Source organism: Pleurodeles waltl, chromosome 7, assembly GCF_031143425.1.
Source record: "Pleurodeles waltl isolate 20211129_DDA chromosome 7, aPleWal1.hap1.20221129, whole genome shotgun sequence".
NCBI lineage: Eukaryota > Metazoa > Chordata > Amphibia > Caudata > Salamandridae > Pleurodeles > Pleurodeles waltl.
In genome coordinates this window covers 1,542,218,371-1,542,230,762 of record NC_090446.1, presented here as the reverse complement: position 1 = coordinate 1,542,230,762, position 12,392 = coordinate 1,542,218,371, and the positions used below count along the sequence as shown (strand labels likewise).

At 45.7% G+C, this 12,392-nt stretch overlaps 1 long non-coding RNA gene across 4 annotated transcripts in view; it reads right to left on the bottom strand.

The window, feature by feature from the left end:
• Positions 1 to 8,374, bottom strand: part of LOC138246669 (uncharacterized) — a 54,352-nt gene extending 45,978 nt beyond the window's left edge. For all 4 annotated transcript variants that reach the window (XR_011194331.1, XR_011194330.1, XR_011194328.1 and 1 more), the window contains exon 1: positions 8,101 to 8,374. This is a non-coding gene — a long non-coding RNA (uncharacterized lncRNA). The remainder of the gene's footprint in view (positions 1 to 8,100) is intronic.
• Between the last annotated feature and the right edge of the window lie 4,018 nt (positions 8,375 to 12,392).

The window sequence follows — 12,392 nt, the reverse complement described above, 5'->3', positions numbered from 1 at the left end:
GAGCTGTTAGATAGGGTGAGTTGTAGAACCCCACAGATGCTGGCGGAGATAGCCACCTATAATCTCCATGAGCATCTTCAGTGGATGGAGAGCTAGTTTTTGCGGATTGTGGAAATGAACCTTTACCCATCAGTCTAGGCTAAGGCTAACTCGAGGGCCAAATGAACTCCACTTTCTACCCCCATAGAAAAAGTTATGCTAAGTGGTTCCTTGTACTACGTTTCCCAGAGTAATCTCCCATTGTATGGAACAGCTCAAACTAATGGAGCTATGTAGGTAAGTCTATGGTGTGTGTTGCATGAGTTATGCAAATTCACAGATAAAAGGATCTGGCACACTGTACAACATAAAACTCATAAAACTTCTAGTTTTTTTGTTTTGTTTTTTACTATTGGCCTCACAGAAACACAGTTGCCAAGTTACCCGCATGCCACTGCCCTCTCACATTTAAGTTGTTTTTTTTAATGTTAAAAGTGAAGCTACAATTCAAAGAATTCAACCATTGTTGTCTAAAAAAGTCCAGTACAGCCTGCATGTGTCCCACAGGACACGCGGCTACCATCAGATGTGGTATAGCTATAAAGGATGGTCGGATGGTTAACGTCCAGCGGCCCATACTCTGTCAGACTGTCAAAAGAATATGTTATTGATGATGCAGAAATCCTCTCTCACTATCAGCAGGTCCCACTTGTCCAGGTATTTTACAGCTCTCATTGCCTTTGACAGGAAAATACACCCCTGCTCCAGGGCTCCTGAAACCCGACAATCCAGGGCAAGAGGCAGAAATAATCCAGGTCTCACTTCCAAATGAGACAAAAGAAAGGGTTCACTCCAAGCCCAGCGGTCACTAGAGCCCAGCTACAGTAAACACCTCCAAGAGATGGTCTTGGAAAATTCCAGACCCACCTGCAGAATAAAGCAAAGAGTGCCGGGCAGCAGCACTTTAGACATTTTGAGCATTCCTGCTTGCGTCCAGACCTAGTGACCTGCTGGTCAATTGCTTATAGGTAGAAAGGTAAGGTAGCATCTTGAGATGTTATATAAAAACACAACAGTGACTCAAAGGATGGTGTGCAGCACTACTGTAGTCCTGCCAGTTACCAGGGGTGGGTGAAAAATTCTACTCCGCCGGCGAAATTCACAGATTCGCTGAGTTTTGCCCACTCCGCGCTCGACGCATAGTCCTGAAGAACTCCGTGAAGTGTTTTTCTCTTGCGTGGCTTGCCAGCGTAAAGTTGGCAAGCGCGAGTGAGAGAAATCTCTGTGTTGGCGAGCAAGATTTCTGAACGCAGGTGGTTGCGGCAAGTTGCGATGAGAAAGCTGCTACTTGCGTTGAGGAAGCTGCCACTCGAGCATAAAATCTACTCGAACTGCAGAAAGAAGTTAGGGCTCCTGGCTCTGAAAATCAGCGCTAACAGCACAACTCACGGAAACCCTTCCGCTCGCGGAACTCCGCGTAGAGAGGCAGAGTTTTTTCAGCACTTCACTGAGCTCCCTATAGCAGAACTCCGCAAACTCCGCCCAGGCCTACCAGTTACGTTCATAATGTGTGCTAGAACCCCTCCCTCCAGCTGCAAGCAGAATCTGTTCCTAAACTATCTTTTAGCACACCAGGGCACCACAATTCTCAAGACTTAAGGGGTTTCATATGCTACATACATAAATACCATCTTGATACTTTTTTTTTTTCCCACTCATTATTCTCAAAGTCCATAGGCCAAATCAATGCAGAGGACATGGGCTTTGTTGCAGTGAAAACACTTTATCAAAGGTATTATAAGTCATAAGTCAGGGGTATGAGTAAGGGTGACAATAACAACAAAACCCAATTTCCTTACTCTCAGTGTATAAATACCACTTCCACTTTACCACCATTGTGGTGTCTGCGAGCCCTAACTAGGAAAATGTAAACAGTACATCCAGTGTAGAAATCATGAGTTTAGACAGGAGGTATCCCCCAGTGTTGGGCTCTCTAATAGTAATGAAAGGCAAGGCTCTTCAGACCAGGTGGTCTGTAAGTAAAGATGCCTCCAAGGGACTTCACTTGAGAGACAGGCAGCCTGGCAGCCATGTGTCCTCAGTGACATTCGACTGCAGGCCAGTACAGCCAGTGAAGGCAGCACAGCAGGACTGTTCTTGGACAGAATCGAACAGTATCAGCTCTTCAATGCAGGATATTAAGGGCCATATTTGTGGGGAATCGGTGTTACGCCAATGTGAAAGAGCAGGAATGCACTGTATTTATGCGATGTGGTGCATTCCTGTCCTTCACCCAGTGCTGGCGCACAATTGGCTGCCTAGCGCCATTGCAGGCACCTTTGCACAATGGTGGAAGGGCGCCTACATTCCATGCAGCATTGTTTATGTGTAGAAAAAACAACCCTGAGAGTTTTTTTCCTCTTTCTATGTGTTCTGCACAGTTCAATTTGTCTCCCTTTCTTGCACTTGGAATGATCATGCATGCACAGATAGTACAACAATTTAACTATTACTTTGAAAAAAGTGGGAATGCAGCCCCCGCTTTCTTAAAACACACCTAACTTTGTTCAAAATGTAACTTTCATCCATGAAATATCAAGAAACAAAGCTGAATGCTGACTTCCCACATTTCATAATACCTTCACATACCCCAGCTGAATCTCAGAGGTCTTATATATACTCTGAACCTTTCTAACATATTTTGCAGTCCCTTCTTTGTCTCTAGACCCTCAGCCTGCTTCCAGAGATCCTTTGACACCATCAGCTCAGTCTCAGAGACACCCAGCTGGACATTGAAAAAATCTCTTAGCCCCTCAAGCATCTCTAAAGACTGGTGCCCAGTGGACTCCTGCATCCACTGCATAAGAGAGACATTGACCTCATGGCCACAGGTTCATATCCCATTGGATCCATTCAACACTTCATTCAGTACAAGTTGATAAAATGAGATTGGCAACAATAAAGATCTGTTATTCTGCAGCAAGATGCCCCTGTGCATGAGGGTGATCTTTATATACATTAAAGGCCCTCAGAGCCTCTCAGCCAGATAAAGGGTGCATGAGGGGGATCTTTATAAATATACTTTACACTAAAGGCCCTCAGAGCCTCTCAGCCAGACAGAAGACACCTGCCGTGTCCGCAGACCCCCACTGCCAGTTAACAGATGGTTATCGATTGGCTCCTAGGGTAGAACAGAGACCTCCACACAGCTGTCCTGCGACCTCGGACGAGTGGCCTAAGATAACTATATCTCACGCCCTCGCCATGCACTGCCAATTACTCCAGATAATACAGCACTCATGACAACTTTTATAATGTCAATAAACATTTCAATCAAACATTGAAGAAAAAACTGTGCATCGACCGGAATTATAGTACCCTTAGACTGTGAGTTATACTTGAAATAACTCTGCTGAATTTCTCTCATTTTATGTGAGTAAATACGGAACCTAACTACAACGTCCCTGTTGTCTTTGTTTTTTACAGAGAAATAAAAATATGGCAGTCGCCACTGAATAGCTATAGTTAGGACCTAGTTCCTAAATAAAAAGCTTTTTTTTACTTGCCTATACCTTTGACGCTGGTTCACAAATCTTCATGAAACGTTAGAAAAACATTTGCTATCACGTCAGCTGCTGTCTGGAAAGTTTCAGGGTGATCTGTCTGGGGGCCGAGAAACAGGGGGGTCCCAAAACACTTGTTCCCCATTCATTTTTACATATGAAATAGGAATTTTGAACAGCGATAGCGCCAAAACTACAGGCCAGAATCACACCGCATTTGACAGAAAGGTAGGTCCGGTCCAGAAAGAGACCTTTTTTGTTTTGGTGTTTATTCGTTTAGTAGTTTTTGAGAAATTAAGGGGAAAACAAATTTGTATATATAGAGACGTGAAGGATTTGCTACCCCTCCCTATCTCGTGCTGAGATCTGCTTGGCTGACAACACTTCAACAGGGAAGCCGCTGAAGTGTCCGCAGCCGTGTTGGGACTCAGCTCAGCCGAGTCTCTGAAAAAAAGGTTAAAAAAAAAAGAATAAGGGCCAGGATACATACACCGTCACCCCTTGGCTCTGTTGCTGGGACCCCTCCAACCCAGAGCTAAAAAGCAATTTTTAAAAAATGTTACGGTCTGAGTTGCAGTGGATCCGCCTAAATTTTTTTTTTTTAAAGTGAAGCGATTCATTATTATAAAGCCCTTGGGTGGGCCAAGTCCTGGGGGCATTTGCTGAGTAATGCTGGTGGTGCTACCTGGCGGCCTCCTGCTGCCCCTGGGACCACCACCTCCCCGGGGCTTATAAACAATATGCAGGACCCACGGGTCCCTCGTGCTGCCCCAGGGATCACCACCACCCTCTGGCAAGAAATTTAAAAAGAAAGAGTGTCCCTTTGAGACCCCTAAGCTCTTGGAATCACCACCTCTGCGGGGCTTCTAACACAGCCCCCCTCATGGAGGCACCGATGGCCCTGGCCCTGGATTCGTGCTTTTGGCACTTGAAGCCCAAGAGAACCTGGAAGGTCTGGACTGTAAACACCGTAGAGGACACTGAGCCGGCATCACATAGTAGTGAGCTGGATGTGTTGCCTTTGTGTGCCGATGCGGCCCTGGCTCCTAATTCAATATTTAGTGGTGTTACCGCTCAGTAGCTGGTGAGGTATGAAGGAGGAGGTAATTTACCTGTGAAATTGATGGGCAAATGCCAGTGTGTGCATAACGAGTGACTTTGATTTTTAATGGGGCACAGAGAGAATGGCATTACTAAATCGAGAATGGAACAGATTTTTTTGAACTTTTTCATCAGTATGAGTGGGAACTGTGTAAATGCACTCTTTGGACTACGACTACCATAGTGCCCCTGGAGGTGATATAAAAACATGCAGGAGATGAATCGGACTGATCCATTTACAACCTTCTACTTTGAAAAAGATGGAGGTCCAAACGCGTTGGTGGAGTTCGGTGGCGTTGGAGGCTGATGTTGCAAGTACAGAAGAGTGAACAGTTCCTGAGAGTGGGAGGGTTTTCGGTTTTAATGCTGTTTGGGGTGCGGTCAAGGCCGTTTGTGGCAGCGAGAGGTGCTCCACTTTTGACCGTTATAGTTAGGTTCTGAATTTACTCGTACAAAACAATCGAAAGTCAGCAGTTCTAGTTGGAATTCTTTCAAGTAACTATAACTCGCGCCCTAGGATAACCATAACTAGCGGCATTTGAGGAGAGTAAATCTAGAGTGTCGCGGGTGCTGCCGGGCACCGCCCACCAGAGCTGCTCTCCAGCTAAACTTGGGAACTACCCAGAGTTCCCTCTTCTGTTTTGCATATATGTATACATATGTATATATATTACATCTATGTGAATGCATTGTAGTAACATCCATATATTAAACATTTTAAACAATATAATGTCAAATGCATTATGTTCGTATTTAATTACTATTGTTGTAGATTATAAAATATTAGTGGGATTCCTTTGATGTAATTAAATATATTATATTTCAGTTTTTACTGTTTTCAACCGTGCATATATTAAAGAATATATATTTGTGTATCTTTTTGGACGCTATTGCTGTCCACTATAGATTTTTCTGATATTTTCCACCTCCCATTATAAGTAAGAGAACACAACATTGTGGTAAACAATATTTGTTAAATGATATTTTTGTCGCCACATTGTCATTGATCGTGAAGACACCGACAGAGCTACTTTGAGTCAGCGCTGCAATCCCCAGACAATAGCCTGACGGAGTCACAGCCCTGTTTTAAAGACCCTCGGGAAAGCGCTGATTTCAGGGTCCCTCGGTCAGCACCCAAAGAGCCCAAGCTGGCTCTCGACTGGTTCTAGGTAACCCGCAAGCAGCTTCCAGCTGGCATATACTGGTACCCAGCTAGTGGACAGGTAAATGTAGAACCTGAGCTGCCCACCCAGTTCTGTGTGCCTCAGGGGGCTTCAGGTGGCTTCAAATGGCCCTTGATCCCCTGGGCCCATCATAAAGGGTCCTGATAGACCCGAGGTCCACGGCAGTGCCCCTCAGTGCCCGTCACCCATCCTTTACTGGCTTTCACTGCCCCTCAGTGCCCGTCACCCCTCCTTTACTGGCTTTCACTGCCCCTCAGTGCCCGTCACCCCTCCTTTACTGGCTTTCACTGCCCCTCAGTGCCCGTCACCCCAACTTTACTGGCTTTCACTGCCCCTCAGTGCCCGTCATCCCAACTTTACTGGCTTTCACTGGCTCCCAGTGTCCGTCACCCCTCCTTTACTGGCTTTCACCCCTGATGCATTCTCATTTCCATTACGCACCAGAGGCAGATTCAGAATGAAGGAGTCGTTCTGCACCAGTACATCTCCTGTGCCCGGGTGGGGTTTACAACTTCAAACGATTCACAAACCATTCCAGCGTGAGACTGAACACTCAGCCATTCTAGCCTTGCATGTGTGCTTCTGGGAAACTAATGCCACTATTCATGCACTGCTTTCCAATAGCACACATTTCTCTTCCTTTCTGCATGTGCAAACCTTATTCCATGTGAAGAACCCTTCACTCTATTCACCAGGAGTCTCTGCGGTGTTACTTGCCTGTGATTCCATGCCTGCTCACGTTGGCCGTTCCAATGCTTGTTTGCATTACTGTTTATAGCTTGAAGAAGATCGCATCATGAAAGGAAACAACTCATGCTTTTTGCACGCTTGAGAGAAGATGCTCTCAGCAGCATCAGCTAATGTGTGTTAATTCTCTACATTGCTATAGAATGAGGACCATTTGTAAACAGTGAAAGAGAGAAGGTGACATATCTGGCTTGAGATCTTGAACCTGAGTGATTGGGCACACATCCCTTCCTCCACACTCTATTGTTAAACTTCTTTGTGACAGCCGGATGTGTGCACATCAGCTCTTTACTGCCCCCTCTCTTCTACAGACAGAAGCGATGTCTCTTAAGTGCCTATTTCCAGGCACAGGGCATCAGTAGATTCCCCTATGGCCCTCTCCTGCCAAGGAGTCACTCACTCCATCCCCTCTCCCTCTCTCGTATGCAGGATAAGACCGGCTCCCATACTTTCAGGGTATCTGTCGATTTTTCCATTTAAGGAACAGAGACAGGCAAACTGAACTAAACCTTCTACTGACTGAATCTTGTTCTGTCATGTATGGAATCCCCTGGATGGCCTTATAAAAAAGAGGCCCTTGTCACAACACATCACATACTCCTGTCACTTCTGCTAGCTGAGAGTGGCTCTGACACATTCCCTATGTTCCTCCCCACTCGTGCCTGACACTGGCTCTGTCACACGCCATATGCTCCCGCCCCTTCCTGAGGCTGACACTGGCTCTGTCACACATCATATCTTCCTGCCCCTTCTCGTGACTGTGACTGGCTCTGTCACACGTCATACCCTCCTGCCCCTTCCTGAGGCTGACAGTGGCTCTGTCACACGCCATATGCTCCCGCCCCTTCCTGAGGCTGACACTGGCTCTGTCTCACGTCATATGTTCCTGCTTCTGTCAAATGCCACTTTGCTGGGGTGGCGCTGTCACATGTCACATTGCTCTCCATCTTCTACTGACTGAGAGTAGCTCTGTCAGCAGTCACATAGACCCATTATTTCTCCTGGCTGAGGAGGGCTGTGCCAGAAGTCAGATTACCCTTTCCTTTCTCTAGGCAAGGAGTGATTCTGCCAGATGTCACATTGTCATGTCCTTTCCTCTGGCAGATGTATGTTATGTCACACTTAGCATTGCTGTCTCATTTCTTGTAGCCGACAGTGGCTGCACTTGTCACATTTCCCACCTCTCCCCATGGCTGGAGGTGACTTGTCTGATGTGACTATGGGCCTGATTTAGATTTCGGTGGATGGGTTACTCCCTCACAACAGTGACGGATATCCCATACACTGATATATGAATCCTATTAGTTGCTATGGGATTTATATTTCGGCAGACGGGATATCCCTCACCATTGTGACAAAGTAACCACTCTGCCGAAATTTAAATCAGGCCCTATATCATTTCACCTGGTAGTGATTAGCCAATAGACAGAATTCCATCTATTGACCTATCCTTTGGTAGAGAGTTCCTCTACCAAGCACCTGATTCCCAGTCCATACGATTGGATAAGAGTGGCTCAGACACTTACCTGGCTCCTGACTCAAGTGGAGAAGATGCTCTGTCCCTTTTGAAGGTGGGTGTTTTGGGAGCTCCTGGGGTAGACGCGTCTCTGTAAAGATCCCTGGGCCCTCAGTGGTGAATCCTCAGGATCTACTCTTGGGATGGTAGATTCACGCTGTGTGCTGAGCCGGCCTCTGAGTGCTGTATGCCAAGCTGCTTTGCAGTGAGAATAAATATTCAGAAATCCCCGTCGTAATGTCCCAATGAAGAGTGGCTATTAAACGTGTGAGTGGGGAAGATTACTGAAAAATAAACACAAACTGTGTGGATGGATAGAAAGAAGGAAGCACCATTGGGAACTTGCAAAAAAGAGGAAATTGCCTCAGAGTGTATTTTGTAATTGTCTCATCACAGAGCGACCTTGTGACTTTCTCATAAATTCAACGACTTAACTTTGAACTGAGCAAGTCTAGTTGCGGAACTGAACAAAGAGAACAAAGAAGACTCCTCCAACACCAGTTGTTCTATGAGGTCAGATAGGAATCAGGCTGAGTAAGAGACGCTTTCGTCTGGTGTGGATGACTCACCCGTCTGGGTGGGGGATGGCCCATGTTTGGGAGTGCAAACAAAAACAACTGAGCTAAAAGCTGTCTTGAGAGTTTGTGGTTGGTCCATATCCTGAGTATGAATGTGATATGTGTGTGTATGTGGGTGCGTGCATGAGGGTGTGTATGTGGTGTGTGTATGAACGTGTGTGTGTAAATGTGTTTGTGGACCTCTGTGTGTATGTGTGTGTGTGTGCTTAGGTGGGTAGGTGTGGTAAGTGTGTTTGTATGTATGTGCTTGCATGTGCTTATATGTGTGTGTGTCTGTAGGTTAGTGTGGGTGGGTGTGGTGTGTGTTTGTGTGTGTGTGTCAGTGGAGTGGATGTTCTTCACCTTGGAGTAACGACATTCTGCAGAGGCAGTAACATGGCATGTGGAATTGGCGGGCACCTAAAATGAAGCAGGTTGGAAAGATCTCAACAACATCAAGGCAACAGCGGCATAAATCGAAACACTCACACGTTCAGAAGATCCCTGTGCATCCTGCTGATGATGTATGACTCCAAACACTATTACACCATCAACATATTAATGTACAGTAAAATAAAATAATATAGAATCTCTGTAGGTAGGCAACTACTTCATTTCAAACAGGAATTTGCTCCAAATGGCATATAGGAACCTAAACATTAGCGAATCAGTGGTGAATGCATGGGACAAAAGACACAACTGTACTCACTAATGGGGCTGGGCCTGGATGGCCAACATGGCAAAAGCTTCTAAACAGATCTCTTACCTACCACTCAAACATTCTGCAGAATCCTTGCATCCGTCATCATCTGAAGATTTGCTTCTGTGCAGTTGACAACTACAGCCATTGTGTATCAAGAAGAAGTTTAGCGATGGCACCTGACTGGCTGCTCATGTTTCTTATCGAGTGTGGACAAGTTAGGTTTGTGAGAAGGGGTGTGGCCAGAAAAGGCAACAGAGAAGTGAACTGAGTACCTGAGCTGGAGTAGATGGAAGTGCAGTTTCTGAGTCCTTGAGGAAGAAGACACTGAGACTACGTTTCCACCTTGATGGTGCAATGAGGAGGATGGCAAACGATAGGGAGAGAGTGTGAAGTGAACACCGCTAGAGTGACAACCAATAGTGGCTACAACCAGAGAGTGAGTCAGCAGGATGGAGAAGGTACAGGTAACGAAGAAGGGCACCCAGTCTGAAGCATGTGACTCTAACTCCCAAATGGAGACAGGAGAGCTGGGGATTGGAAGAGTAAAACCCCACAATCTTCCTACAGTAGATAGACAGGTTTCAGAAGGAACTATTGACCAAGATGTGTATACAGGGACCAAGCATCAGATATGCACAGAGCTTCAGATGTGAAATAATGCTCATGGAAAGCGGTGTGGTATACACCCTTCAGGACCATTATGAAATATACCTGTGGTGAGAAAAGCAGATCAATAGACAATGGCCATTGAAGAAGGGGGTATTGGGGTTACTAGTTTTGACTCAGCTGAATGCAAGACGGGTATAGGACAGAGGCTTGCGGCTTTGTCTACAGTGCAGGCTTCCTACTAGTGTCCATGGTGGAGGACGGGCAGTGAGTAGTGAGAGGAGAGATGATTCATCATACCCCATTTCATCTGGTGGGCTCACTTTGGTGAAAGAGGGGCCTTGTAAATAGAGGTCATGTTTCCAATGATAAATTTGACGTTTGAGTGTTCATAAGAGGTCTGCATACACCAGCCCCTTATTCAGGAAAGCCTTCTGGGGCAACAAGGATAGTGACAGGGCCCACTGTGGTTCTAGAGACTGCAAATGTAACAAACAGAGAGTTCCCACGAACCAGACACATGACACTTGGGGCAGCACACCAACAGGGACCGCAGCCGGGGAACAATAAGGCTCAGCGGATATTCACTAGCTGGGAGAGTAACCTCAGATATGGCTGCACCAAGTTCACTGATGGGACAGCTGGAAAAAGGTGATCTGGGAAATGCTGCCGGATACCAAGAAAAATATATCCCATCGGGCAAAACAGACAAATTCACTAAAGACGATGAAGCCCTAGCCCGGGCATTTCCAGGAGAAGCTCAAGCCAAACAGGTGCTAGGGTGGATAATTTAAAACCCTCGACATCCACGGAAAAGATTTTACTGGCAACTTAGGGCCTGAGTTTGAGTTTGAGTACAATCTCCATAGTCTATTATGGGATTGTGATAAGGCAGGTAGGATAGCTGTCATGTTTGTGACGGATTAACCCCCTCCGCCAAATTCTAAATCAGGCCCTAAGCCCTCACATACCACTCGTAGGACCAAGACCATGGAAGGGGGCCTAGGTATTAGTTTCCTGTGTCAAGACCTCAGCAATGCATCAAACAGACTGACTGAGGCAAATGATCGTGTCTCAAGCCTAAAGGGCGTAAAATCGTACAAGAAAAGTTACAACAGCTAATGACCACCACAAAGAACCAGGAAAAATTAGGAGAGGATGCCACTTATGTGAAATAACCAGTGCATTGTGGGGCAATGCAGTAAGGGGTATTCCTGAACAATTGACTCAGTGAGCTTGTTCAAACAGACAGCTCTCCTCCAGATTTAAGGTAAAAGTGAGCACATAATGCACTGACAAAGAGACACCACCAGGGGACCCGTGTATAATACAGACAGTCAAGACCATGAAATACAGACACAGAGATATAAATGAATGAGACATTTTATGAACTGCAACATTCTGATGACGTTGTGCATCCAACATTCAGTGTCATTCGAACACAACCATATGTCCCCCAGAACAGGTTGAACAGCTGATGAAATTGTCTGATAGATTAAAACAAAAATTGAGAGTGATGGACATAGGCTAAATGTTTCTTCGCATCAAAAGTGAGGGTTGTTTTCTTATCTATGTCCATACTTATTGAGTTTCCTGAAGCTGCAAGGGACAGGGGGAAGAAAGGAAGAACACTAGCTTCACCCCAATGGAATACAAGATCAAAGGCAATGCTCTATCAGTCACAGCAACTTCTGGAGAGTGGGACATCAGCATAATAGGAAGTACCACTTGCTCCAGAGCATTCTAAAAGGAATAGAGTTGGAGGGAATTATGGTTTTCCAAATGAAGGTAGGTGACAATGAAGAAACTTCCACATGGGTACAAACACAAATGCTGCAAACAAAAATGAGGCAGAGTTGTATAGCTTCTAGGTATTCCCTTACGCAGAGGACCACTATGCTGACATGGGTAGGGAATGATAACACACACAGGGGTGGTGGAACTGAGCACAGAGACTCACTCATCTGGCTATCAAGAGCAAGACTGCTAGATGTACCTAATGTTATTACAGAGGCGTGTGACTCGAAAATGATTACTCCAAATTTATCCTTATTGTATGAGATAAGGGATGTCAAGGATTCCAGAATGAGATGGTGCCAAGAGCAAATCTTCAGTATGTGGGAGAATTAAACAACACATGCACATTTTGAGGTTTAGTAAGGAAGACGGGACAAGATAGCTCTCAAATGTTGTATTTAGATTCAGGCCTTATGATTTTTTGGTGCTTACGGGGTCCCCAGGCCCACAAACTTTATAAAGGAGAGGCAACCTAGCAGTGTGGGCCTAGTATAGAGCACTGTCATGAAACAATAACGGTTTATTTAACAAAATTGACAACGGATCCATCCTGAAGATAGTGAAGCAATGTCGGCCAGATGTCCTTAGGCTTTAGGAGACTCAGCTGATGGTTTGCAGATGTGGGTTTCTGAGCAGATG